We start from the raw sequence: 27,731 nt of genomic DNA on the forward strand, positions 1-27,731 counted from the left end.
AGAAGTACCTTATTCTGAAACAAAGGGATATCTATAACCAAATGCAGAATGTATTAATTCAGCACTTCAGGAGTATAGAAGTAAAGCCTTCCACAAATCTTAGCCTGATTTTCCAAGGTGGACATTTACCGACTTTCTTCTCTTACCTTACCAAACTTACTCTACCTTCAGCTATTTGCTCTTCCTTCTCAATAATTCAGTATAACCCTCCACAGATCAGCATATTAAAAGCAGAAAGCTTGAACCTGGGCTTCTGTAGTGTGATGGGAACTAACAATAAGCTCCATTGTCATCTCCTCAAATTAATTTTAATAAAATTAAGAACCCTGACCCTGTCAATGGAACAAACAGATCAGATCAGCACTGGATCTGGAAGCTTTGCAGTAGTATCTATGTATTATAATAAAGAATGGAAAGATCATTGTGAAGCCACAAACACAGAAGCAGTTTCTGCATTAGCCCAAGCACACTGAAGCAAGGAATTTAACAAACAAGCACAGTTTGCTTTGGTTGTTAGGACAGCTCTTTAAAAAAGCAACGATTCAGTCCCAAACAGAGCAGCAGAAAGGAGAAAACACTCTGTCATCTCAGCAAAAGAGCACTGGAATAATTTTCTGCAAGCTGCTCTACGAGGTGGGGGTTTTACTTAGGAAATGTTGATTTCCATACAGAACACCAGCTGGCTGTGTGCAGTGCCGACAGCAGGAACTGGACTGCAGCAGCCACAGAATGCAGAAACCCTTCTCACCAAACAGATACAAGCAGGGTTGGGAGGCTCTGCCAAGCTGCATCATCCTCCCATCCTCAGGGCTGATCCAAACCCACACGGATCAGCTCTGCTCTCCCGAGGAGGGGAGCTGCTCCTCTGCTCCCCCAGCAGCAGGGACCAGGCTGCTGGCTCAAGAGAAGCATCATCCAGCTCAGCCTGGCACAAATCTGAATTCCATTAAAGACCCAATCACTCCCATGCACATCACAACACAATCTATAAACTACAGCGGTAATGGTGCATGAGGAAAAAATCCTAAATAGTTACTCAGTTTCAATGAAAATATTTTCCATCTAGTGCTCCTCTGCTCCCCCAGCAGCAGGGACCAGGCTGCTGGCTCAAGAGAAGCATCATCCAGCTCAGCCTGGCACAAATCTGAATTCCATTAAAGACCCAATCACTCCCATGCACATCACAACACAATCTATAAACTACAGCAGTAATGATGCATGAGAAAAAAAAACCTAAATAGTTACTCAGTTCCAATGAAAATATTTTCCATCTAGTATGTTAAGTGACTTCTAACATTTTCTTCAGTTTTGACAGTCCAGCATACTCATTACTGAAGATTTTTAGGTATGTCCTGCCTCACTACCTAAAACTTTTCATCTTATAAGTGGGGAATGAGTTAAAATCCAGGAGACTTCAGCTCTCACAAAGAATACAGTTCTCTTAACCCAAAAAAAGCAAGAAAGTAAGAATTAGCTTCTGAACACATTCAGAAGTCTGTTCATTGGGTGAATTCAGATGGATTTCATTTACATGAAATTAATAAAAAATTGTTTTCATTCTGCTTTATGGATTCATATCTCATTTCAAAGCATGTTAAATCTACTTTATTAGGTATTTATGGTATTCAGAAAAATTACGCTGATTTTGCTTCAGCTTTCTTTTCAATATTCTATTCATACTTCCAACCCAACTGCTGACTTCTCATAAGCAAAAGAATTTATGTGCAGCTTTAATGCAAGAGGATGTCCAATTTTGCTAATACTCCATGTACTAAGAAGGAAAACATCTGGGAGGTTTCTGATCTTTGGAGATATCTGAAATACAAGACTGACAATGAACTTGAGGTCTACAACTTAACGTAAACAGATGTGTCTGCAAAAGCTGGAAACTCATTACAGAATTAACAGATATTTGAGAATAGTAAACATTTTCTCTTTCTGCTGTTCTTTTTTTATACATTAATGTTTATCTCTTGAAGCATTTCTGTGCTCTTAGCCACTAGTTAACCCCCTTGTGTAATTTGCATGGTGCAAGTTGGCATTTTATTCATTATTCATCTCAAATGGGTCAAACTCCATCTAGCTCTATTACATTTGTGACTAAAAGCTAGGAAAATCTTAACTGCTGAAAACAACCTATAAAACCCCAGTAGCAGCAGCTTGCAGTTCAGTTCCCTTTCTTTGTCAGGGTTGTTTTTTTGTTTTGTTTTAAGCTCAATTAGAAGTGAACAACTGTCCAGATGAGATGTTACTACACATTAGGATGGACTAAATACGGCCAACTGCTTAGAAACCAACACCATTTGGGCAAACAAGAGTAAGCAGTTTAACAGTTACATAACGCACAGCATCTCCCACACAATACTAATCAAAACCCATGCAAAATGACTTAAAATAATGAGCTACGATAGAAGATTTGCATAAATACAGCCAGCAGCATTTAATGAATTTGACCATGAACAGCAACAGATGAATATTGACTTAAGATCTACACTAACAAACATACACAATAAAACAACAGAACTGTTAAAACTTCATTTTTCAAAAGACATTAGCCTTGGACAAAGTACAGAAGTTGAACAAGATGTTTCTTTATAAAAAGTGAGGTCAAATACAAAAACAGTTTATCTGTGTTTAGACTGTGCCTCAAACACCAGACCCATTTTTGTTTAGCTCTCAGCCATCCTCACACACAAGGAGGAAAACCAGATGTCACGCTCTGACTGAAAACACACTGTGGAGTCAGACATCAAAACCCTGAAACACTTAAACCTGTCCAACAGCAGGAACATTACACCAAGACTTGCACATTTTCTAGTAATTATCCCCTGGACCTCCTCAATACTGCCTGACCATAAATTAGAGCAGGGCTACACACGCAGTCACCATCGGGAGGAGGAAAACCACCTGCCCCCAAAGGAAACATGGAAACACACTCAGCACCCACTACCGGGCAGTTTGCTCAGAACTAATGAGGAGCCACACTCAGACACAGCCAAGGACTGTCTTTGGTAAAAGCATTTGCAATTGGAATACACTTCAGGCAAGTCCCAGCTCAAGTGAGCCAAACAAACCACACTCATTTTATCCAGCTCTTCCTAAAATGCTGGCAAGGCAGTAAAGTAGCAAAAAGAGGGAAAAAAGAAAAAATAGTAGCAAAAATGCTATTATCACAGCACACAAAGTCCACTAGTGTGGATGCTACTGCTTAACACAGTCCAAAGAACTAGTGTCAAATACCACAGGGAAAACAAATCCAATCTCCTTCTAGAGACACTGATATCAGTTCTTTTTTTTAACCATGTGATTAGTAATCTGTATTTTAGTCATAGTGCATATCTCTGAGTTAATCACTGCAGGGTACTCTGCCCTCCTGGAAAGTTTCAGAGTAACAGCTCTACAGCAGTAATAACAAGTTCTGGGGTGGGAGTAAGTTTCTACTAAAGGTAACACTGAATAACCTTATTTAAATAAGCCCTTTAAAAGCCATGAGGTGAATTTTTTTTTTTTTTTTTTATCCCTGCAAAGCTAAACAGCAATGGGGAGGTCAAAAATAAAAAAGTAACTAGTCCAGCAGCCCATCCCAGCCCTCCAGCAAGATAAAAATGAATTTCTCAGCAGGCACCCAGTAAGGGGAAGCCTTTGCAGGTAAAACCTGAACCCACTGGCCCATCTGTCAGACGGTGTCAGTGACAAGCACAAGTCCAGGACACAACAGCAGGACACAACACCCCTGACTCACCAGGGCACTGAGAACCAGCACAAACCAAAAGCAGATCATCAACACTTCTTGAACCCAAGACCTGCAGATTGAGGCTGCTCCAGGGGAGTACTGAAATAACAGCAAGGAATAAACATGCCAGCTGTCTCTACAGATCCCTGCTTAGATACTGGGAAGATGATTGGAGACTCAAGGAATACTTTCAAGCCCATTAACCACAAGTCAAGCTCTCACAGTGCACTTATGGTCCCAACAACCACAAAAAACAAGATTCTCTCATAAACCAACAATCATCAAACAGACTTCCTATTTTTTGCAGGAATTATACACATTTATGATACTTATTACAGATCTTTTTCTTCCAGATTGAAGGATTGAAGACTGCACCAAGAACCACAGAGTTTTTAAATGAGTGGATCTATAAAAGTGTGTGATTCAAAGTCAAAAAAAGATTACTCATCAAAATACTTCTAATACACTAAAAAAAAACAATCCACACACAATAAAAAACCCCAAACAAAGAACAGCACTCAAGTTTATTTTTCCTTCCAGAGTCACAGGAATCATGGTTCTGACAGTCTTCTTTAGCTCAGGAACCCCAACTCCTCAATATGTAGAAGTTACCAAGAAAACAAACATACCTTACTGAAGTTTCTTAATGCCCACAAACTCCTCAGTAACCCCAACTTTCTCTGTTTTATTAAAAACAGCTTCTCAGGAGCAGATGCTAAATCAAAGTGAAGTCAAAGAACCACATGGAGAATTTTGAAACCTTAACATTTGATTACAGAAGAAATGGCAAACATAACCCAAATAAAACAGCACCGTGCCTTGGCTTTTGGCACAGCGTGAGGGAGGGCAAGAGGAGAAGACTGCAGCCTCCTTGCTCACAAGTCACAGCTCCAGACACAAGTCCTACTTACACAGCCCTATTTCCACGTGCCAAAGCAGACACAAGTCCATCCTTCCAGCCCCAAATTCCCTGGACAGCAGGTTACATGCCTGCTTTTCATTTTGTACCTTGTTCTCAGCACTTCAGGTATTTTCAGCTCAGTTCTGAACTTAAAGATCTTAAATCCTGTGTCATCTCCAGCATTTTTCTTAGAAGTAATAACTGTCCTTAACTTAAAATTTGCAAGCCATTCTAAGCAAAAAAAAAAAAAAAAACACATTCAACTTAGTAGACCATAATGCAAAATAAACAAACAAAAGAAAACCAACAAAAAAAAAAAAAAAAAAAAATTCAACTTAGTAGACCATAATGAAAAATAAACAAACAAAAGAAAACCAACAACAATCCACACAGTAGTATCCTTGTCTTAAGGACAAACAGAACAGATTACATCAAGACAAACCCAAATAACCAAAGGGAAAAATGCCAACTTCATTATATCCCCTGTACAGTAGAAAATGCAAAAGGGCTGCAAATGTGGCGGCTTCCTAGGCAAGATGCTCTGCACACACCAGTCACTACCAAGGTTTGCAATGTACTACCTGCCCATTTTCCTTGTAAAAAATCTACTATTCCTTCTTGAACCAAGGACTCTGTATCAGCCCCCTCTTGAAGACAGCTCCCTCCTCAAACATCACTGCCCTCATTCCCTGCTCCATCCCCTCCACCCCTCTCCTCTCCCTGGTCTTCACCAAAGTGAGTTTCTGCATCAATGGGACAACAGCAGAGGAAAAAAAGTTGTTTTGAAAAACGCCAGATGGACACAGCTCCAGTTTGAGTACAGAGCTCCCAAACACCTGCCTGTGCCACGAAATAAGGAAACACAAAATGCTAAATATTACTACAGATTAACACATTCTCAGAATTGTTGTTGAAGTACGACAGTTCTTCTTTTTAAGCATGTTAACTAGTGGATCCCAAAGAGGTAATTATAAATCTTGCATGTCAAGAAAGCTCAAAAAAAATTAGCTACATAGAGCAGCTGTGCTCCAGCCACCGATGAGGTAAAAATGAGCACAGTCACAATCCTGTGCAAGCTGAAGCAGTGACAGCTACACAAGAAATGCTATGAAAAGCACCAGCAAAGTGTCTGGATCCCAAATGCTCGAAACCTTAATTTGAAGACAAACGTTTTAAGGTGTAATAAATTCCATTCAACTGACATGACAAAGTTACAATTATCTATGTTACTAAACTGATTTAACCAAGCTACACCATCTGACAAGGAAAATGGCAAACTCTTCAGCAGCTGTGTTGAAAATAAATTCTCTTTTCAACTTTGCCTTGTTTCTCTCCTCATACATAGTACTATTTTAAAAAAATTAAAAATTAAGACCTCTGTTACAGCTAAACCAGCCATTTTCAGCTGCCAAACTAAAGTTTAGTTCCATTTTAGTACCAGGAGACTGTGGATCGTAATTCATCTAATTAAATTGAGGATTACTTGTTGACATCAATTTTGAACAGCCCAAAATAACCCAGTCTTCAAATTTTGGGGGGAGGAAAGGGCATGAGATTATTAAGAGAACTGGCAGTAGCAGTTTAAACACTTTGCTGTGATTAGCAGAGAGCACATCACGACAAGGAATGTATTGATCTGAAGTTGTGCTACAACTGATATGGCAAAGAGAAGCTGGAAAGAGAAACTAACACCCAAGTTAATACCACATGAAGGAGCCAGTAAATCTCACTTTAAAGTGCCTGAGAGAACATTTGATTATTTGATTGACTGTATTAAAAATAACCTCCCATTCAATCAGTAAAGTATTTCCTACTTACACTTATTTACAGATCCTTCTTGCAAAGGGCAGCAAAGATGGGTGGGAATTCCTGTCCCTGAGGAATTTACAGGTCAAACAACACACAGTGGGAACGGCCACACACAAAGCTAAAAATGTCCCCTTGACCCATTCTGAGCTGGAATTAGTCCCCAATTAAAGTCACGCTTCTGTGATGAACCCCGTTGATGCTTTTGTGCCACTCAGCATTCCAATTACATTAATATTTGTAATTATACTTCTGAGAGAATGCTAATAGACACAGCTCCTGACGAACAGATGACAGCCTCACCAGTGTCACCCCCACCTGCCTGCCCTTGCTTAAGCAGCACAAGGAAAGTAAAGGTAGCAATTTCTTTTTCCTTCAAGAGAACTACCCCACATAATTACAGTTTCATAAATCCCACAAAATGCAACGCATCCAAAGGCTTTATTCTCTTTGAATGCTGTGACAGAGGTGATCCTTCATACATGATATGCCAGCCTCCACAACTCAGCCTGGCCTTCAGAAGGAAGCAACAAAAGAGTTCCAGAACACCTCCTGCTGCTCACCTGCATCCCCCTGTCTGAATAACTACTGAAAAATAAATAAACCTCACAAATAAATAAGAAATAAGCCTCACAAATCTCTTCTGTGAGACCGATAAGCAGATGGAAAAACAAAACTGATTACAACAGATCTCTCCTGAACCACTGTTAAAAAGGTTCTGCTCACAACAGAGTGAGCTCTAAGAAGAGAAAGAGGGAGTTACTACACAGAAGGCATCTCACCTTTCAATTTTTGCCCCAACAAACGCATCAAAGCACTCAACTCACATGCCAGCTCCACCACTTGTGACACCGCAGGCAGCTGGTGAGCAGAGACTGTTCAAGCACAGCACAAAGCCCGTCAAACAACGTTTGTTTACTACATCAACCCCCAAGAATTCCAGAAAAAGTTGTCATTATTGCCATGGCTGAAAGTCACCGTGGCAGCAGAAAGTTCTCAGCAGCCGGGCTGTGCCAGCCGTGCAGGACACCCGGATCCATCCTCTCCATCATTTCTGCCACCCGCCGCTCCTCCCAAGGGAGCGGTGACTGCTGTGGGGACAGGCTGATCCTGTCACTCCCAAGGAAGGACTCACAGACACATCCGAAGGACTCACAGACACATCCATGACCTCCGCAGACAAGTTTATCTTATCCTGCCAGGAAGCTGCTGCAGTCTGGGACCGTGAGGGCAGACAGGGAGGCGCTGGCAGCGTGGATTGCCAAGGTCTGCCTCGCTCCTTAATCCAACTTTCCTAATTTCTGTTTGGACTTCGGTTCCCAAAGACGAGATCGATTTTGAAATACTTCTCACACTGCGCTTTACTTCTGATAAAGCCTCGACAATAGGTGATCGCAGAATGAATCACGGAGTGGTTTGGGCTGGAAGGGACCTTAAGGATCATCTTGTTCCAACCTCCTGCTACGGGCAGGGACACCTTCCACTATCCCAGGTTGCTCCAAGCCCTGTCCAACCTGGCCGTGGACACTTCCCAGGATGGGATAGGCAACATCATGGAAGTTCTGCTACCCAAAATCCACAGACACAACCCATCACTCCCATCACCTACTCCACCACCGCGTGCAGATCCACACAGGCACATCCGACCGCGAACAAAATCAAAGCAGGAGGGTGGGAAGCAGCGGGAGGAGGCAGCACAGGCATGATCTCACCAGGCACACTGAGGCACCACAGCCCGGGGTCCGGAGCAGCAGCCACGGGAGAAAAAAAATCCGAGTTTCCTGCCTTTGTACGGAGGCTGTGCCAGCCTGCCTGCCCTCAGCAAACCGTTCCATGCGGGACACCGATCGCAGCGGGACGCGGGGCCGCGCCGGAGGCGCCTCCTCACAGCCCCCCCGACCCCGCAGCGGGTCCCCGGTCGGCTCCGGCTCAGCTCGCCCCCGTTTCCCCCGCGCCCCCTCGTCTTGCAGCGCTGCCCGAGGAGGGCAGTGAGAGCACGGGGGCTTTACCTCTCCGCCGGGATCCGTCCCTCAGTCCCTCAGGAACACGCTCGGAGCACTGGGAGCCGCCTGCGCCCCGCGCCTCGGGGGGGGGGGGGGGAGGCTCTGCCCGCGCTCCTCTAATGGCGGCGGCCGGAGCGGCCCAAAGCAAAATAAACCCCCGCACGGCCGAGCAGCACGTCAGCGCGGCCTGCCGCCCTGCGCGCCGCTCATTGGCTAGATTCTTTCCTGCCTTCCGCCAATCGGCGGGCGGCTCTTTGCGCAGAGCGGTGATGTCATCGGTGCCGCGGGGCGCTGCGCGCAGGGCGGGCGCAAGGGGGCGCCTCCCGTCCCGGCCCCTCAGGGCGGCACCCGCGGGACCCTCGGGACTGTCCCGGGCTGTCCCGGGCTTTCCCGGGTTGTCCCGGGCTGCTCCTTCCCTGCCCACACGGCTCCCGGGCCCCTCGGCACCCCGCGACCTTCCCCGAGCCAAACATGCGGCTGGGTTGCCGGAGGTAACGCGCAGAGCGTTACCACCGGAGCATCCTCCCCTTGGCTGCACATAGAGCCTGCTGCGAGGTGTATGGACATCGCAGGTTCCTGTGGGAGTCATCCCTCAAAAAATCTCCTTGCGGTGGCACATGGCCAGGCAGCAGCTGTGGGGAACACCGGTTTGTGGCAGATGAAAGGGTCACTGAGGGGAAAATGCCTCTCAGCCCATCCAGTCCCAGCTGTGCCCCATCCCCGCCTTGTCCCCAGCCCAGAGCCCTGAGTGCCACATCCAGGAATTCCTTCCTTGGACACCTCCAGGGATGGACACTCCAAACCTCCCTGGGCAGCCCCTTCCAATGTCTAATCACCCTTTCTGTGAAGAAATTCCTCCTAATGCCCAACATAAACCTCCACTGGCTGCAGCTTAAGACTCTGTCCTCTGTTTCTTATCAGCACTCAGGAAATATTTCGCTGTGGAGCAACTGAAGGAATTAATGGGAATCCAGAATCCCCCAGGTGCCATGGTCAGGTTGATATGGCCGTGTCGGGTCATAGGTCCGACTCGGCCTCAGAGGTCTTTTTCAATCTAAATTGATTATGTGAAATCAATTTTAAACATTTCCTCCACATGTTGATTCCAGCCGTTCCTGACTGGAGGCAGTGAATGTTTGGGATTGGAGTTCAGGGTGTCACCCTGCCCAAAAGGACTCACCCAAGCAGCAGCCCCGCAGTGCAAAGCCCATTTATCTTCCAGAAGAAAAGACCAGCAGCAACAGCTCTGCCGGCCCTTGGGCTCACGCCTTGTGCTGGCTATGCAATATTTTTTTTTTGCTTTCCACTCAAAAATTGCGAGACTGCATCTTCCTTAAGCTGCCCTTGTAGGCTCACTGACAGAAAATGTGTATTTCTCCACATCCTCGCTTTTCCCTCATGGATTTCACATCATTTGATACATTATATTTTTCCCCCCCACTGCAGTTACTACTTTTTATTTCAGGCTTTCTCAGATGTTTTAGCACTTTCTTATTTCCATGGTTTCATTCCCCATTCCCAGACTCTGTTAGACAATGCCTCGGGCTTGGTGTTGCATTGGGAAACTCATCCTGGATCAGCTGGATCCATCCCTTCTCCCTCAGTCAGCACAAAAGGAAAGCACCTGAGATGTTCTAGCAGAGCAGTGCTAGAGAAAATCCCTTTGTCCAGCGAGCAAACAACCAGGACTGGAGTCAGGACAAGTAAAATGTAATTACTTATGGAGACTGAAATAGAAATTTGTCTTCATTTGCAATTAAATTAGTTCCCTATAAACATTGAGAACTGTTGCAGGGGGAGGGTAATGTGATTTCTCTCTCCCAGACTAATTATTTACTAAATTATTTTTCTGACTCCACTAAACAAGTTGGTTCATTTCTCAAAACATAACGTTAAAAAAAAGGGGGACAACCTTTTTTTTTTTTCTTTTCTTTTAAATAAGACTTGGATAAGTCATGTAAAATAAATATTCCATGTCTTAATGAATTTTACCATCTCTGTGCTTAGAAATCATCCAGAAAATGAAAATGTATCCCTTGCTCTTGGCATCCAGGCAAGATGATGGAAGAGTTGTTGGGGTAAATTCCAATTGCTGCCCCAACTGTGCAACAATGGAAATTTCCAGAAATAATTGTTATAGATTAGACTGCATAAAAAGATATGAAAATACAAGGAATATCTTAGAACCATAGACTCACAGAGGGGCTTGGATTGGAAAAATGTTATGAGCAACTGAAAAAAAAATAATTCCAAAGAATTCTATGATTCTAGGAGATTTTAATCTCTGCACAGTTGGTCTGCAGAACAGAAGCACTCTGAGTAGAGAAAGAGGTCCCTGGATAGTATTTGAATGAGAAAATGTGGTCAAATTGAATCTGAAAATATTTACCAGAGCAAAAGCAAATCCTGGGCTGCATCTCCCAATTACCTGACATTTTTGATGTTGGTGACTTCATTGTAAGGCCATGTCTTTGGCTTTAGCTCAAAAAGCTGCTGGTGTCTCCTTCCAGGTTTACCTTGCAGGAGCTTGCCATTTGTTCTAGACTTAAACAATAAAATACAAGAGGAATGACCTTTCTGCAGTTTAGAACGTTGATATTTACACATATATTTTATCCAAGAAGAGCTTTCAGACTTCTAATTTGGAGACAGATCAAAATCTACATGACTTGATAGTCCAGTCCAGAATAGATTTGGTATTTGATCATTTTTTCTTTTTTTAAATATCAGAAAGATAATTCTATTTTTGTTAGAGGTAGCCGAAGTTGTAAGCAAGTACTAATTTCCTATATCCCACCCAAAATTTTCATTTTCTTTCACCAGTTTAAGGAGAAATTTTAACTCCCTAGGAAGGAATTTGGAACAGTCATACTCATTTGACAGCTGAAGCTGTTATTTTGGGAACCTTCCTTTGCAGAGCTGGGTTTGCTCAGGCCTTGCAGCTCGTGCGCCTTCACACAGAGTTGTACAACTGCCCCTTGTGTCTCACAATAAACCCACGGCAGAACCATGAGATAAAAATATCATTTGCACATAGATGTGTGTTCAGCTTTCTCTTCTCCCCGCTTTTCAAACACCATAAATCCCTGTTCTTGTAACTCCCACCTTCCTTAGCCATCCTAACTCCAATCTCCTTTCTTCCTGTTCCTCCAGAGCCAGAACTGATAGTAAATCTCCTTGTCAGAGCTCACAGATTTGATAAAACCCAAGCAACGTGCACAAATGCTGTGATTTTGCGGGATTATCCAGCTCAGAGCCCCGTTGCTTCCCATCCTTGCCAGCCTGGAGCTGCCCCAGCAGCCTGGAACCCTTTGTGCCTGCGAGGTGTGAGCCTTGCAGGCAGCCAGCGAGGCAGATGGCTGGGAAGTTCCCTTCCTTTCCTACAAAGAATTTATAAATTTAGGGGTTTTTTTGGCGCAACCCTGAGTTGCAATTTGCCGCTGTCTCCTGTGAAACACTTTGAGAGCTTTGCCTTACAAGATGCCTTGATTTTTTTCAGTCCTGATGCTCGCTGTTAGTAAAAGGCCTTTCCCTCAACCCTCCCTGATATTTCTGTTCTGATTCACCCTGTTTATACCAAATCAAATGATACCCAAAGCTATAATTAGAAAGCAAGCATTGAAACATTCCACAGGAGCACATTTGTTGCGTGTAGTAGCTGGGGAGCCTCAGCGACACAAAATTGTGCTTCAGGTAAGCAAAAAAAAAGACAAAAACCTAATTATTTTCTGCTGGCATAGAGTGGTTTTTTGCTGCAGCAGAATTACCTCAGCTTGAGTGCAAAGATTACATCTAGTTAGTGATGTCTAAGTGCAGATCTTGCTCTTATGTAATTCTCTTTACCCTGGTAACTCCTTGCTCTCAGGCAGGGCACCGTGGCTCCCATTAGGAGATTCATCCTCAGCTTATCCAGGAGCAGGGATGTACATGCTCACCAGATGGTTATTTTTCACTAGCTGAACTTTGGATATGCAGAGCTCCCTACTTAACCAGCTCCTCAGATGCTGCTTTATCCTGTGTTTTCAGGAGCAAGGAGGACTAGCAACACTTAAAGGGTGAGGAATAGAAACATACAAAAAAAACCAAAGGAAGCACAGGTTTTGGATTGAGAGCAGGATGTTTTAAATGGTTCACTGATTTTTTACCAGTTTTTCATCCTCTGAGTCAGCCTGAGCCTTTACACCCAGTAAATCCCCTCTTTGGGCTGCTTTTCTCAATTTCATTTGAATCATATCAGTATTCAACTATAGCTAGATCACTATCCCTCCTGTCCAGGCAAGGATGAAGTCAGAGGAGGCTCAATCACAGAGCCATAGAATGCCTTGGGTTGGAAGAGACGTGAGACAGCATCCATGGAGCCAGCAAGAGACCCCTCACAGCTCTCCAAGTAGTCACAGTGTGTGGGGGTGATTGTTTCAGGGACAAAACAGCCAGCAAAGATAGAGAATAAATAAATTTGGCTTGGAAATACTGAGCAGAAATGTCTCTAAAGTCTGCACCCTGAAATGTATTTCAGTAGCAGAAAGAAAAGGGTTCAAAGTGGTGAGCACTTGCATTGAAAGCTTCCACATTCTCATATTTTTCTTGCTTCCTCTCTGGTTCTACGTGGAGCAGAGGAAGGGGATGAAGGAGTAAATCCATTGGGATGGGGCTTTCCAGCTGAAGGGTTTGAGCCCTGAGATGGGGGAACCTTAGAAGCTTTCCTCAGCTGGGCAGACCTTGTGTAGGTGCAGGAGTCTGTGGCCAAGAGAGAGGCAGCTCAGGTGGAGAAAGGCGGGAAGCTGGAGGCGATGGTGGCCGTGTTCCAGCCGTCAGCGAGGATCTGGAGACTCCAGGAGGCTGCGGGAGCTGCCCGGCCCAGATGGTGAGCACAGCGTGGCTGCCGCCGCTCCCAGCACGCATCAGCAGGTCTGTCACAGCACAGGAATGCAGGGGGAGGACAGAGAGGAGGAGAAGACAGAGGGAGCCGAGGAAAATGTGAGACAGGGTGGTAGAGGGGAAAGAAAAATAGAGCAGGAAAATGCGAAGAGCTCTTTGGATGCGCTCTCAAAGTCATCAGGGACGACAGTGACAAGTCACAACGCAACTCTGAAAGGACACAGCAGCCTGAGTCCCTTCGGGGGCATGTAAGACATTTGTGAGGACTGGAGACAAAAATCCATTTTAAAAATGGACTGAAATCTATGAATTTACTGCTGTACAGAAATGTCAGGCCTAAACAGCCTGGATGGCTCTGCACAATGGCCACCGTCTCTCTCACCATCACCACTGACACATTTAACTGCCACCAACACCCAGACCCCTCCAAAATGCTTCTGGCAGCAGAAAATGAAGTGTGAGGTCAGCATAACACTGACTCCTCCAACACTGCCAGCTGGGGCTGGAGGAGATGAAAACACCACATTATGCTGCCACAGGTTTTAATGCTGGGTTAGGCAACCCCCTCCTCTGACTCCTGGCTTTTGTCAGCCCCCGATGGCATCACCCCTCCCCAAACATCGTATAAAAGCCAGAGATGCTAAACCCAATGGCAGTGGAGCTGAGAGGCAAAAACTCAAACATTTTTCTGCTTTAGGAGAGGCCAGCCCTTCTCCTGTGCAGCAAGGCAGCATTACCATGTGGCTTTAATATGGCCCAAAGTTGAGCCAAAGCTGTTAGAGGTTGGCAAAAGTGAAAATGGGATTTATTATAAATAAGGCTGTCCAGGAGCACACGAGGCAGCAGAGAAGGGACATTCTGTGTCTGGTTTGCAGAACACAGTGCATCATGCCCAGCATAATCAGCACCAGCTAATCAGATTATTTGATGAGCCAGAGGGAGCAAAATCTATCTTTGAGTTGACGTAATCCACCAGTAGACTGCTTAAGGACTCTGGATATTTTCATTCTGTGTCTCAGAAGCCTTTCTCTTACCTATTTATCGAGACTTATCCTTTTTATGAGCAAATCTAGGATTAAACACAGATGGCTCAAATTGAAACCAGAACACAAACCAGGTAAGAGTGAGATTCCAACAGAGCAGTGCCAATTACCACACTACTGGCTCAGCAGGATGGTGAAAGAATATCAGGAATACTTTAGAGCCATTAGTAGAGACCTTGGATGGTAACTGAGGAACATAAAGAATACACAAGTCTGGAATTAAAATGGGGAAAAGACATTTTTTCTGGAACATCATGAAATGTTGGGTGAGATTTTTATTTTAATTCAGGCCTAGCCTGATCCATAAATTCTTATCACATTAATAAGATTAATATATTTTAGAGGTGTGTTCTGTAAAAATCTGTACCTTCTCTTAGCCTTCTTTATCACTAATAGGCAGTTTCAACAACTGCATAAAAAGTAGCTTTCCATCTTATTGCTAATTTAATCTTGCAGAAAGCTGTCTAGCAGGGTACCTCATAATGCTTTGCCTTATTTACAGATACAATGAGGGGAACAGAAAAATAAATCATTTTCAAAACAGATTACTTTTCTGGAAGGACTGTTCTTTGATTGCTTTTATTCCTAACTGCAAAAGAAAATAGTTTAGTAATTATAGCTTGGCAACTATTGTTTACTTGTATCAGGCCTCACAAAAGCTGCTGTGCCTGCCTTTCTTGTATGTTGTGATAAAAAATGGGTAGAAACAGAATAAAATAATTGCAACAGAGCATTGCCTGGCATCCTTGTCTCCCTCCCACTGCACAAAGAGATGCTGGAGCAAAGCTGAGACATTTATTGAGCAGCAGGAGGTCATTAGCTTGTTGTCAGTCCTCTCTCCACTGACAGCTTGACATGGCTGTCTGGTAGGTAAGCTGCATTATAAACAGGCTTTTTGTAGCACACATTGCTGCTTTCATGTGAAAAGTATGTTTGCTGTCTCCCAAATAATCCTTGCCACCCTGAGAAATTACAGATTTTGTATTTCAGGAACGTGTTGCTTCAGTTTTCCAACCACATGTCTCAGCTGCATCTGAGTTTCTCTTGCCTAAGCCCTTTGAAAAAAGTTTAAGCTTCAAAAGCTTCCACTTGCATGAGACAGCAGCTCTGGAGCTGCCCGTGTCCAGGCACTGCTGTAAATTTACAGGGCTCAAACACCAAAGGACAATTTAGAGCATCTCTGGGTTGTGTACAGCTGAAACTGCTTAAATATCACAAGGACTTGGATCTCCCATAGAGGTCAGAGTGAGGACCGAGGATCAGAGAATTTGGGAGGATATTTAACTGAGGAATAAACCACTGCTGCCCTAAGCCAGCCAGCTCCATGTGCAATCATTCTCTGTCCATCTCGTTGCTGCCCAAGCAGCACAGCAGCAGAGAGGCCGAGCCACTGACTTAGCTTTGCCCAATGCAATTCAGCTTAATCAATAAAACCAATTTTACAAAATTATGCAAAATGTTGAGCTGCTGCTGGAATAATTGGAAATTGGTGAAGCTGCTCAGTCTCAGGAAGGTCACATTCCTTCACTGGATGTGGAATCTTTGAAATCCTTGGCCAGGAGGGATTTGTGTCCTTTTCCTCCTGGACATGGCTCTCACATAGCCCAGTTTTCCCAAGACTTCCAATGATTCCTCCCTCAACCAAGTCAACTTTTACAGTCAGGGGGCCTGGGCAAACACTCAAGGCCTGGGGAGAAAGTCCAGATTTGGCCCATTTCCCACAAGCCACATTCCACTGGTATAGAAAAATCGCATTACATTGATTATATTAGGAATATTGATTACACAGCTGATCATAGAATCACAGAATGGTTTGGGTTGGAAGGGACTTAAAAGATCATTTATTCCAACCCCCTGCCATGGGCAGGGACACTTTCCACTGGACCAGCCTGCTCCAAGCCCCATCCAACCTGATGTAGATGAGAGTCCAGGCTACCCATGTCAGAAGCAGAGGCTGTTCAGATAAATGGGACTGGTCACCTGCATCAAATTAGGGAGATGATTTCTCAAATGGAGCCCAAACCTGTTTGGAGTAGAGCTTTCCAACTGCTCTGCCGAAGAAACAGAAGTTCTGCCATTTCATTTTGTTGCTGTTTCTCTTATCTTGCCATCCTGGCTTTGAATTTTCACTCTCTTATTCCAAGTACACATCCTGCCCGATTTGCTTCATCTTCAAGAGTTTTCCCAGTGTCCTCAGGCACTCAGGGAAGAGGCCAAGTGAGCTGGGCTTCCCTCAGAGCACACGGCTCCAAAGCTGAGCTGTGTTCATTTCTTGGCTGCCTTCCTCTCACATCAGAGAATATTCCAAATAAGGCCTCACTGGTGTTGCTCAGAATCAAAATAGCTGCTTCTTATTTAGGTTTGATAACCCCTGGAGAAAAGTCCCTTGGACTTTGGCTTCCCCTCAGAGCTGTTGACTGCCTTGGCATATGGTCCTGTTAGATCTTCTCAGTTAAACACTGTTACATCACACTTCTGTCAGCTGTCAATATTTTCACGTTTTTCTTGGAATGTTTGCTTCCTGTCCTGGACCTTCTGCCTCTAGAGTCAAATGGTTAAGTTAGAATCTGAGGTTTTATTTTCAAAGTAGATTTCTAATCCTCAATGCAGCACAGAAAAGCATAAAATATTGACTAAGTATAAATAAAGTGTTCAGAAACTAAAAGCAAAGACTAAAAGAGAACCACAAATATCAGTTCCTCAAACTCATTAGTTAAAAATACAATTCCAATATTTTGGAATAAAAAAACCCCCAGCTAGTTAGGTTTTTTCCTGAAGTTTTTGACTGCCAGTTCCAGAGTGCAGAAGGCATTTCTGTTTGTGCCAGTGCTGGATCAATATCCCAGCTCAGTGCAGAGGGATGAGTAGATTTGCTCTCACCAACAGCTCACTCAGGCTGAGTCCTTACATCTAATACTCATCATGGGCTTCCTGAAACGCTCCAGGAAAAATAAGGAATGTTAGCATCTGTGTTCTGGCTGACATTTTGGGTAGATATGCCCTGTTTAGCTGATTTTCCTCATTTAACAGAATACCTACATAATTCTTTTCATTCCATACCCTCAGGCATTGCAGTTGGATTCCTGGCTGCTGTAGCCCATTCCAGAGGCTCCTGTACAATATTTTTTTGTGTACTTGTGGGTGTTGCCTGCAGATTTACAGGGCTTTGGAGTTAGATGTGTGTCAGAGAATGCCACAGAATCCCAGAGGAGCAGGCTGGAAGGGACCTCAAGGATCCTCTGGTCCAGCTTTTCTTGGCCAAAGCACAGTCTAGACAAAACCAGATCAGAGCCTTGTACCTCTGAGTCTGAATCCTCCAAGGATGGAGATCCCACTGATGGCTTCTCTGAGCCCCCTTCCAAGGTCTGACTGACGCTGAATATTCTTTCCCTGATAAGCAGTCTGAGCTTGCACTAATTGTCTCCAAAACATGCACACTCTGCCTCTTTTCAACCCAAATGAAGTTTAATTGAGTTGGTTTTCCTTGAGAGATAATGTGACTAGAGAGCATGAAGTCCCAAATGTAGTGAGACTGCGTGAAATAAAAGAGATTCTGGATTAGAAACACAAACCATTAGCCTAGAACACTAAGAACAGTTTTCGCTTCTTTTTCTACCAGCCTAATACTGGAAGGCCCATGAAAAAAAATAATTTAATTGATATTTCTTGTCCAAGTTTATAGCTAGAGCTGACTAAAAGCCTCTGCTTCAATTTTCCAAGTCCTAAAATACTTAATTCTACAAAAGAGGTAATGAAAGTAATGAAAACTACGTAATGAAATCTATGTAATGAAAACTTGCCAGAAAAAGAAAAATATTATTTAAAACAAAAGTTATCACAGAATTTGGAGCTTTTGTAATTTATCCAGAAACTCTGAAACTTGCTCTCCAAAGCTGTGTGGGATTTCCTGAAGCCTCTGGTGTCCAAGCCAGGGAGCGAGGCTGGAGGTGGACCGTGAAGTGATGGGGGTGTCTCCAGGAATGGCAGTGTCCCCAGAGACACATTCCATCAGCTCCATCAGCTCCTGGTCATCCTGGCAGACTGGCAGCACTTTTAGGGTAGCTCAGAATCCTGCTGGAGCTCCTGAGCTTGTGCAAACCAGCTTGATTCCAACACACCAGCATTTACCACAACGTCTCTGGTTTTGGAAGCTGTCCAGCCAGCAGCATTTCCCCTCTGAAAGGAAGAGTTTCACTTCTCATCCAGCATCCACCTCTCCAGCAGCCCCTTGCTTGTGAGCTGCTCTGAGCTGTCTTTTCTTCTGAAGGCAGGGAGAAAGCAGCACCTGCAGCTCAGCACACCTGAACACGTCTCAGAGCATTTCACTGCATCTGAACCAGGCTAAACAAGTTACCTCCAGGCACGCTGACGCCTCTGGGGAGTACAAACACCCCAGTTCAGACTACACTCACATTATGGAGACCTAATTTAGTCCTGATGTTTTGAGATGCACATGCAAGCTGCTTTTTACAAGGTCACCCCCAGCAGAGACAAGGAATTTTTCATTATCAGCGTGAAGACCTTGAGTTTTGAAAAATGCTCTTGGCTTTCATCATTATCTGCATGCTGGTTTTTTCCATCTTCCTTGCATTAAATGGTCAGTAGAAGAGGCTGTAATTTATGCAGCATTCCTGGCTGTTGTCTCATGGGTTCTGTGCAATGAACCACCTTCATTTTAAAAGCTCTTTTTAAATAACTGGTCTCAAAAACACTGTACACTTTTAAAACTGAAAAGACAAGGGAGTTTACATGGTATGGAGGGAAACATTTATTTGGTGATAAATTAAAACATTCAACCACAAAAATGATGACTAAGAGAAGATGAAGAAAGAAAAGGTAAAACAATGTTAAAGGAAGATATTTTGCTATTTAGACACATTCTCTCTCTCTCCTTGTGCAGAAAATATTTTAAAGGTGAGTCCTGACCCTGTTTGTCCTCAAGTGTTAATATCAAGTGCTTAGACAGGAAAATGATGTTGGTCTGCCAGTCACTAATTGCCCTTGGGTGCTCTGTTTTTCTCCATGGCCCTGACAACTCTTCCCACGCCAGAGGAAACACTTAGCTCCCATCTTCCTGTGGAGCAGCAATTTCCCTATTTCCATAGCTTTAGCCTTCCCCACCGAGCAGCTGCAGTGTCTGCTTGAACTGTGGAGTATTTATTTTGTGGAGGTTTTTCTAAGTCCTGATCAAATTAGTTTGAGGGGAAAGATACCTACAATGTCCTAAAGAACAGCTGTTCCTGACAAATCAACCCCAGGAAACATTTTGTCTGTTTATCCTATGAATTGGCAGAACATGGGCTGCTGTATCCTGAAATATTCTATCATCTGCCATTAAATAAATATGGAACTGAACAGTTCCTAGCTACGGATCACAAATGGAAGTGGGAGGAAAGTAAACATCCAGTTTAGTTTTCACCTCAGTGCGTAGCTGGTTCCAGCTCACCTGAAGATTCTCAATAATATCCGTAGGAAAATGGGCAAGTACCTAGTGGGATTTTTCTTTTACTGGACATCAATTTCTCTGAAGTGCTCACATCCTTCTTGTCTAAACTTATACATTCTACATGGATAAAGACATCTGTAAATCAGGGAATTATTTTCCAACCTCTGCCTGGCCAGGGGCCAAAGGAAGCTGTGTGATGTTCAATCTTACATTCATACAGTGTGGCATGAAAAAGAAATGTACAGGGGAACTCTAAGGGGCTCAATCAGCCACTCCTCAGGCTGCTTTTCAATATTTTAACATGGCAATCTTTCCCTTCTGTTAAAAAATACAAATATATGTATATATGTTTTATTTTAACACGGTGTCCTTGGGGGATTGTGACTTTGGGGTTCAGAGGCTTTTTTTCCTCTCGGATTTCTAATGATTTCTAATGGCAGCAGGGATTCCTGCCTCCTGCATCCATGATTTTAGCTGCAGGCAGGGCAGCAAGGACAGGCTCTGCTCTGTCAATCTGGTAATGAACAGTAATGACAGACTCTAAGCTGTCATAAGAGGATATGATCAAGCCTTGTTTGGGAGTGGAGAACTCAGCCACGTCTGGTGACAACCAGCATGACCCGAGGGAAGGGACTTGCCCACAACAAAGAACTTTTTGCTTTATTTTTTTCACAAATAAAACTGACCCCCCCCCACAAGATGTTCCCAGCTTCTCCCCCCTGTGCAGCATCCTGTCTCTCTCCTGTTCCAGAACAGGTGGTCAAATCTGGATTAATTTTATTTTGTCCTAAACATGATGTTAATTCTGTGTTCTCACTAGACCACAGCTTGCAGGGAGGAGGGAGAATTTTAATCCTGGTGAGATTTCCCACCCTTACAGATTCCCACATGGAGATTGCAGCAGCCTTTGTGCAAGTGTTGGAGCTGCTACAGGAGTTTTGGGGGAGCAGTGGTGATGTACAAGCCCTGAAGTAGGAGCTTTCCTGCCCTGGGGCCAGGCAGCCCCTTCCCTGAGCAGCAGGGCAAGCAGCATCCCCATTTTTGTTCAGGAAGTCACACTAATTACAGAGCTATTGCCTTCCTCATTTAAGCAGGCAGTTAATCCCAATGCTATTAAAATCCCAACATTTCCAGCTTCCCTTAGGAACACTGAGTGTTCATGGAGCAGGCTCTTCTGTGGTGACACTGGGCAGGAGACAAATGCTGCACAGTCACTATAAATTCATATTTTGCTGCCCTCCTTCCCTAGGAGACAGGCCAGAGCAGCCTGGGACAGGATCTGTGCTCCTGCTTCCTCCTGTGACAAAGAAGGTGCCACAGGAGAGCACAAGGAAAGTGAGTCATTCTTGTCATCATTAATTAATTAGTGTCCTGCTGTTCCCCCAGGCAAACCAAACAGATTACACAGGGCAAAATTGACATAAACAAGTAGAAAACTCTGCTTATAAAGGAACTTGGGAAGACATTCAGTCCCAAACCTGCCAGAACTCCAGTGATCCAGTCTGCTCTCTTTCCAGGATGCTCTTGGGTGCTTGGATCCATTCTCCCTGATGAAGGTGGGGTTCCCAGATTAAAGGATGCACACAAATTACTCTCCCTGCTGAGATAAATGTTTCTGTCTCCAACCTGGATGGGTGAAGCTTTAGGGTCTGACTAAACCAAAGCCAAGGTCCCCACTTCCCAGCAGGGGCTCCATGGCAGTCAGTGCATCCCCAGGTTCCCAAGGGGCCTGTCTCCACATCCAGAGAACTGGGGGGATCAGGACAGCATCATTCCCATGCTCAGGAGCCTCCAAGTTTGCAGAGACCACCTGGAACAGGGCACACAGGAGCCCCTGCTCTGTCCCCCCTCCCTGTGCTCGAGAGCCGTGTCTTCTAAAACTGTTCCAGACAGACACAGGTGCACTTTGCAAGAAAGCCACTAAGAGAAACCAAATCTCATCTGGATTTGTGCACTTCCTTGTCTCTCAGCATTCCTTGCCTTGGACAGCAAAAGCAGCCTGTCAGAATATGGCCTTCCCTGGTGTCCCCTGAGCCACCCTATGGGAAAAAAAACCTCACCAGAAAAGGCAATATTATTAAAAAAAAATTCTTCCAGTCTCTAGAAAGAGAAAAGAGAAATTTTCAGTCCCTCTGCTCAGAGAAAAGCTGTCTGGGGGTGTGCTCAGCCAGAAGGTCCCTGCTGCCTGCCCTCCTGGTCTCTCCCAGCTTTCTGTGCCTCTCCCCAAAGCTGCTGCTGGGGGAGGCTGAGCAGAGCCAGCAAATGATGCTCCCCAGAGCGTGGGCTGCCTGCCAAGGAGCACTGCCAGGTGCTTGCTGTTTAAATTGCTTAATATATTGTATTAAACAAAGATCAATATCAGGATCATGGGCTCCAGGCCTGTCTTGGAGCATGAGCTTGTCCAGAGCTCACAGCATCCCCCACAGCTGGGCCAGGCACCCTCAGGGGTGCAGGGACCTGAGGCAGATCCTGCTGGTCATTCTCCACCTTCCCCCAGCCAAGTACAGAGAGCTACTGCTCCTAAACTGACCCTCTGCAAAGCCTGGGCTGCTTTTTCCTGACCTCAGCAGGGAAACAGGTGGAGCAACCCTGTGATCTCCATGTGCCTGATGATGGGAAAGACCTCAAACCTCAGAGAAGGGTGCAGAGCCCCAAACTCAGCCCAGCGAGGCTGTGGGAGGTGAAGTCACTTTGGGGCTGATGGATAAAGCCACAAACCACGCTGTTAGTCCCCATAAAGGTGAGTTTGTCACATTTCCAAGAGCTGTGGGCTTGGGTCCAAGCTCTAATGGCTTCATTGTTGTCGGGTTACAATGGGCTGTGATAAAATCTCCAGTTCTACAGAGCATTTCCTGGCAGGGATTCAGAGCAGCCAGCACACCTCGGTTCCAGCTGTGCCAGAGCACCAGTGGCCATCAGCATCCAGGGTACAGCCACCAAATTCCTGTGGCATTGCCAGGTTGGCAGTGATGCCTCAGGTTTAGCTTTTCTATTTTTCACATTCTGAGCTGCTTTAGTGTGTGGGTCTGGGTTCACATCAGATGGTGAGCTCTGTGCACAGAGCAGGGAGACAAAACAATTCCTGCTCCAGCTGGGCACCAAGGACAAATGATCCAAATCTCAGCCCCAGGAGCAGAAACCCCGTGGGCTGGAGAGAGAAAAACAAGCAGGATGGGAGTGCAGGGGCTGAGCTGGAATTGGACACTGAACTGCAATGTGCACATGGAGCAGAGCTGATCCCAGGGAGAGACCCCGGGAGCGCTCGTGCATTTTGGGACCATTTGGGTTCATCCTGGGTGCAGCCCTGGCTGGGCTCTTGTGCTGCCCAAGGTGGATCCATGGAGGAGATCCTTGGAATCAATCCCTGCTTTATTCTTTAGCTCTGTCCAGCCTCTGCTCTGGGGCAGCCTGCACAAGGCATCAGCAGTAGCCACACAGCACCAAGGATGGCAAAATCCGTTCATTAATAACTTGTCTTGGGCCCCTGAGTGGAGGATGATGTGCTGTGCTTGGTAAGTAAAGTGTATGAGGTCTCACAGCTACGCTGGTTTATTAATTTGCCTCGTTAATCTAATTTGCTACACTCTTTTGGGAAAGATTAAATGAATCACATGTAGGCAAGAAAATCCAGCACAAGGGGAAGAAACGAGGAGGTCTGGCACAAAAAAATGAAATTCAAAATTCATTTTAAAAAATTGAATAAATGTTTGTAGTGACCAGAAGCTAAAATAACAAATATTTGTTATGAGGAGGAAAATTCCCCTTTCCTCTGCAGATAGGTGGGAAACCCTATGGAAACCCCATGCAGGACTGAAAATGAGCAGAATTTAAAGATCTGTATGAACCTGGGAACCATGAATTGCTGACAGGGCTCTGTGGTACACTCACATTTGTGCCTCTGTCCTTTTGTTTTCTCAAGTATGGATATGTTTTTGCAAGGAAAAAAAAAAACAAAATTACAACATGTGAAAAGCAAAATGCTCAAACAAACCTTGTGGGTAGGTCACCACAACCCCTGGTAAGTCAGATGTGAGATAAACTTCCCTTGTTTACCCCATCAGTTATGTGTGTGGTCAAGGGCACATGATACTTTGTTATTTTCTGTAAGCCAAACTGGGAGAAATCACAGTTTCAGATTTTCAGCAATGTGAATTTTCCAAATTTGATTTCCAGTAATACGAATTTTCTGCTTAAATTTTTTATTTCAGCAGAAATTCTCCGAAATGAGATGGAAGCTGTTGTCTGATGAAGAGCCTAAAGACAGGTTCCAAGTCCAATTCACCTGATTTAGAGGTGGTTGAGACACTTGACAGAGAGATGGGTTTCAGGATTTAACCCTTCACCACACAGAGGCATTGGGAAGACCTGGAGCAGGGCAGGGGTTTAGGGATTCTCCCAACCAGGGGTTAACCTTTGCTTTGTTTAAAGGGGAATTTCCAAAAACCTCATGCAGGACATGAGAGAATAAGTTTCTAGGCTGAGCCTCCCTGTTTTCCCCCACAGAGCAGGCTGTCTTTTAGCAGTTGTTATGTTTAGCTGTTTTGCATGACTGAATTTCCATTCCCTAACTGCACATGATGTCCCAGCTTGGAGCTGCCATCGGTTTGAGACTTTAAAAGGACTGCTCTCTCCCAGACTTCAGAGATTTCAAATTATAGCTTGTCAGAGAACTCCCACCCCTGGTCCAAGTGGCAGAGCAGAAGTTTTCCTCCCTTTGCTCCAATGTAAACCCTTGGAACAATCCTCTGAAAAGCACCAGGTCCTGGACTGCCCCCACAGAAGACAATTAACCCAAGACAAGGGTCAAGACCTGGTCCCACTTTCAGGATTTTGTAATCCTTTCATCATTATGACCCTTTAAAAGTTGTTAACTGTTTAGCTCACCTCATTTTCAGAATATTTCCAGCCAGGCTCAGTATATGCCTCATTGAAATGGAGCATCACCATCATTTCTCACTCAGATGTCTCAGAGGTCATGGACCATCTCAGCTTCTGCTGCAGAATATCTAATACCTGAAAATAATTGAAGGGAACCTTTCTGAGACGTGTCCTTTATCATCTGGGAACGTGTGGATGGGATGAAGCATTCCTCAGACCCCATAGTCCAGAGCAGATTACAGAGGATTAAAGAGCTCAGGTGACCAACAGAGTCCTGCAGGAACAGAGTGGGGACATGGGGACAGCAAACACTCCAAACACCAGTGAAGGCTGCAGCTTGTGAAGGGGTTGGCTGTGCCAGGCAGGAATTTATTCCCTGGTTATTTCCAGGTGGAACCAGTGGGATCCACCACCTCATGCTTGGTGTTTCTCTGAAGCTGCACCAAGCTGCAGCTTGAAACATGGGATCTGCTTGGCTTTCCCACCCTTCTGTGAGGGATTTTAGTGTTTTCTTCTGGTTCCCTGCTGAGGCAGCAGTGGGCTGAACTGCTGGTCTGGCCAGTGAGGGGCAGGCATGGTGCAAGGACTGTTCAGGCTGCCTGTGGAACTTGGGGACAGAGGGAATTGCTGAAGGGTCTCAGGGAGATGCCTGGGAACTAACACTTCTGAGATCCCCAAAAAGGAGGGGACACCAGATGCCAAATTCTAATCCCTGTCCCGTGCCAGCAGCTCAGTGATGAGTTTTAGAGTAATTTGTTTTTCTCTCTGCTCTTAGCCACATAGAGTGATAAATGGTTCACAATCAGAGATCCCAAACTGGAGAATTTTAACTGGAGAATTTTAACAGCTTCAGCAGAAGATTCAGCCCTAAGTTTGCCTCCCCCAAACACCCAGCAGTGGTCAGAAGGGTCCTTTCACTGCACATCCATCGTGCTCCTGCAGCCATGCATCCCTCTGCACCCACACCTCCCTCTCCCTGTCCCTGCTCTCCCACTGCAATAATCAAACCTTTTCCAAAGACATTTACTAGCTCTTTCCCTGTTCAAAATCCTAAAATAATTGTCAGGAGCTATTTAAAGCCCTTCACAGTCCGGAGCACCGCGGGCACAAACAAAACCCTTCTGGGTGAGCCCAGCCTGGCTGTTTATAACAGCACACAAAAAGCTCAGTCACATTGCCCTGGGAAGCTCAGGGACTCCTGAACATGCCTGCAGCTTTGTGTGCCAAGCCCATGGATCATGAACCTGCACTTTAATAATCTGCCCTGGTGAGAGGCAGAGCAGGTTTGGGTAATGCTGGGTCACCCTGGCCACGTTTCCACCTTAATTGGTGAAAATGCTTCAGCACAAAGGGCATGTGCAGCCCACAGCAGCCTGCAGGGAAACACAGCAGGGCTGCTCCATGTAGCTGGTCAGGGTCTGGAGAGGGAAGCAGGCTTTGGATGTGGAGAGGAAACAGGGAAAGCAGGTGTGGAAAATGAGCAAGGGGTTTGAGTGAGCCTCGGAGGAATCCAGCTGTGACATCCAGTGGTTTGCTCAACAGCAAAACAGGCTGCAAAAAGCTTTCAGAGTGGATGGGGAATTGGAAACACAGGGAGTTTCTTGCCACAAGTGCTCTACAGTGCACAAATGTCAGCAGACAGTTTTCCAAGTGGCTGTAAGGTCATTCCTATAAATAAATCATCCTGGCCCCGAGGAGCCCTACAGAGCTTCCCAGGAAATGTGCATCCTGGCAAATTGGATCTGAAAGAGGAGACAGGTAATGACTGCTCCTTTCAGTGCTGCAGGAACAGAGAGCTTAAGCAGGACCAACAATAGCTCCTCCAGTTTTTAATCTCTCTGATGAATAATGCAGCACATGCCATGAGGGGATGGGCAGCGTGTTCCAGCAAACTGACACCGAACACCAGCGGGGCCAGGGCTGTCCATCCACAGGATAAAAGCAGGGATGGATTCACTCTTGTGTTTGCACACTCAGGTGTGCTGGGCTGGGTGATCCCTGGCTCTTTAACCAGGCATCACCCACTGCCCACCTGCAGCTTGACCTGGATTCATACACAGGATCCTTACCTGGATCCTTACACAGTGGTGAGGAAGGGGAAAGGGCACTAAATTACTGCCACCCAGCCCTGCAGGTGGGCCATCAGTCTGCGTGGCTGAAGGGCCAGCAAAGAGGCAGCTGCTTCTTTTTCCCATGTCTGGGACTTTATCTGCAGACAGACTGGGATACCCACGCAGGAGGAGATGTCCAAGCCACAGGAACACGTGACAAGTTACATGGGACAAATCCCCCAGGGCTGCGTGGGCTGGGGCTGGCTGCATGGCACCCTGTGCCACTGCTGAGAGTAAAAACCATCCCTGCAAAGGAAAATACAACGTGTAGGCAATCATCTGATTACATGTTTTAATATTTATGCAGCACAGAGCTTACTATAAACTCCTCTGCAAGCAGAACTTGGTGTGCTGAGGAGGGAAGGCATCAGGGCTGGGGCAGGCACTGGGGGCCATGCAGGGTTTGCATGTCTTGTAATCGACTTCCATGGCCATTGCATTAGAACCACCCACTGTTCTTCCAGGAAATCTCTGGATTTCCAAAGAATAAACCATAATTATTTTTTTAAAGTACTATTATGCTGTCCTTATCCTAAAGCTTCTGCTGACCTCCAACAGCACAGATCAGATCCATGTAACACCCTTTAGCCTCAACCCACTTTAAAATATTAATCCTCATGCATGGCACAGCATTATTATCCCCTTTCCTCTGGCTGGGGAAGGCTTGGCAGGGAGATGGGATGAGCTGCTGGTGCTGCAGCCAGCAAGGGGAGAGCAGGATGGGAGAAAGGATGTCCTGGGCAGAGCAGGGGCTGGGACAGTGCTGAGCTCTCTGCTCAGCTCCCTGGGCAAATCCAGAGGGATGGCACCACCCCCGTGCATGGGAAGTTCAGCAAATCCATTGCAAGACAGAAATAATACCTACCCTGTTTGGGGAAAACAGTGTGTGTATTAAAATACTCCCATGGTAAAATTATCTGTGCCGTTTTTTG

The 27,731-nt window shown here is 45.2% G+C and overlaps 1 protein-coding gene across 2 annotated transcripts in view; it reads right to left on the reverse strand.

Moving 5' to 3' along the window:
- Positions 1–8,543, reverse strand: part of ZRANB1 (zinc finger RANBP2-type containing 1) — a 40,125-nt gene extending 31,582 nt beyond the window's left edge. The window contains exon 1 of one of the 2 annotated variants that reach the window (XM_041461466.1): positions 8,450–8,543. The gene's annotated coding sequence lies outside the window, so the exon portion shown is untranslated. The other variant, XM_041461468.1, reaches the window with a different exon arrangement.
- Positions 8,544–27,731: the final 19,188 nt, after the last annotated feature.

The sequence above is a fragment of the Pyrgilauda ruficollis genome, unplaced genomic scaffold (assembly GCF_017590135.1).
Source record: "Pyrgilauda ruficollis isolate IOZ18807 unplaced genomic scaffold, ASM1759013v1 scaffold15, whole genome shotgun sequence".
Lineage (NCBI taxonomy): Eukaryota > Metazoa > Chordata > Aves > Passeriformes > Passeridae > Pyrgilauda > Pyrgilauda ruficollis.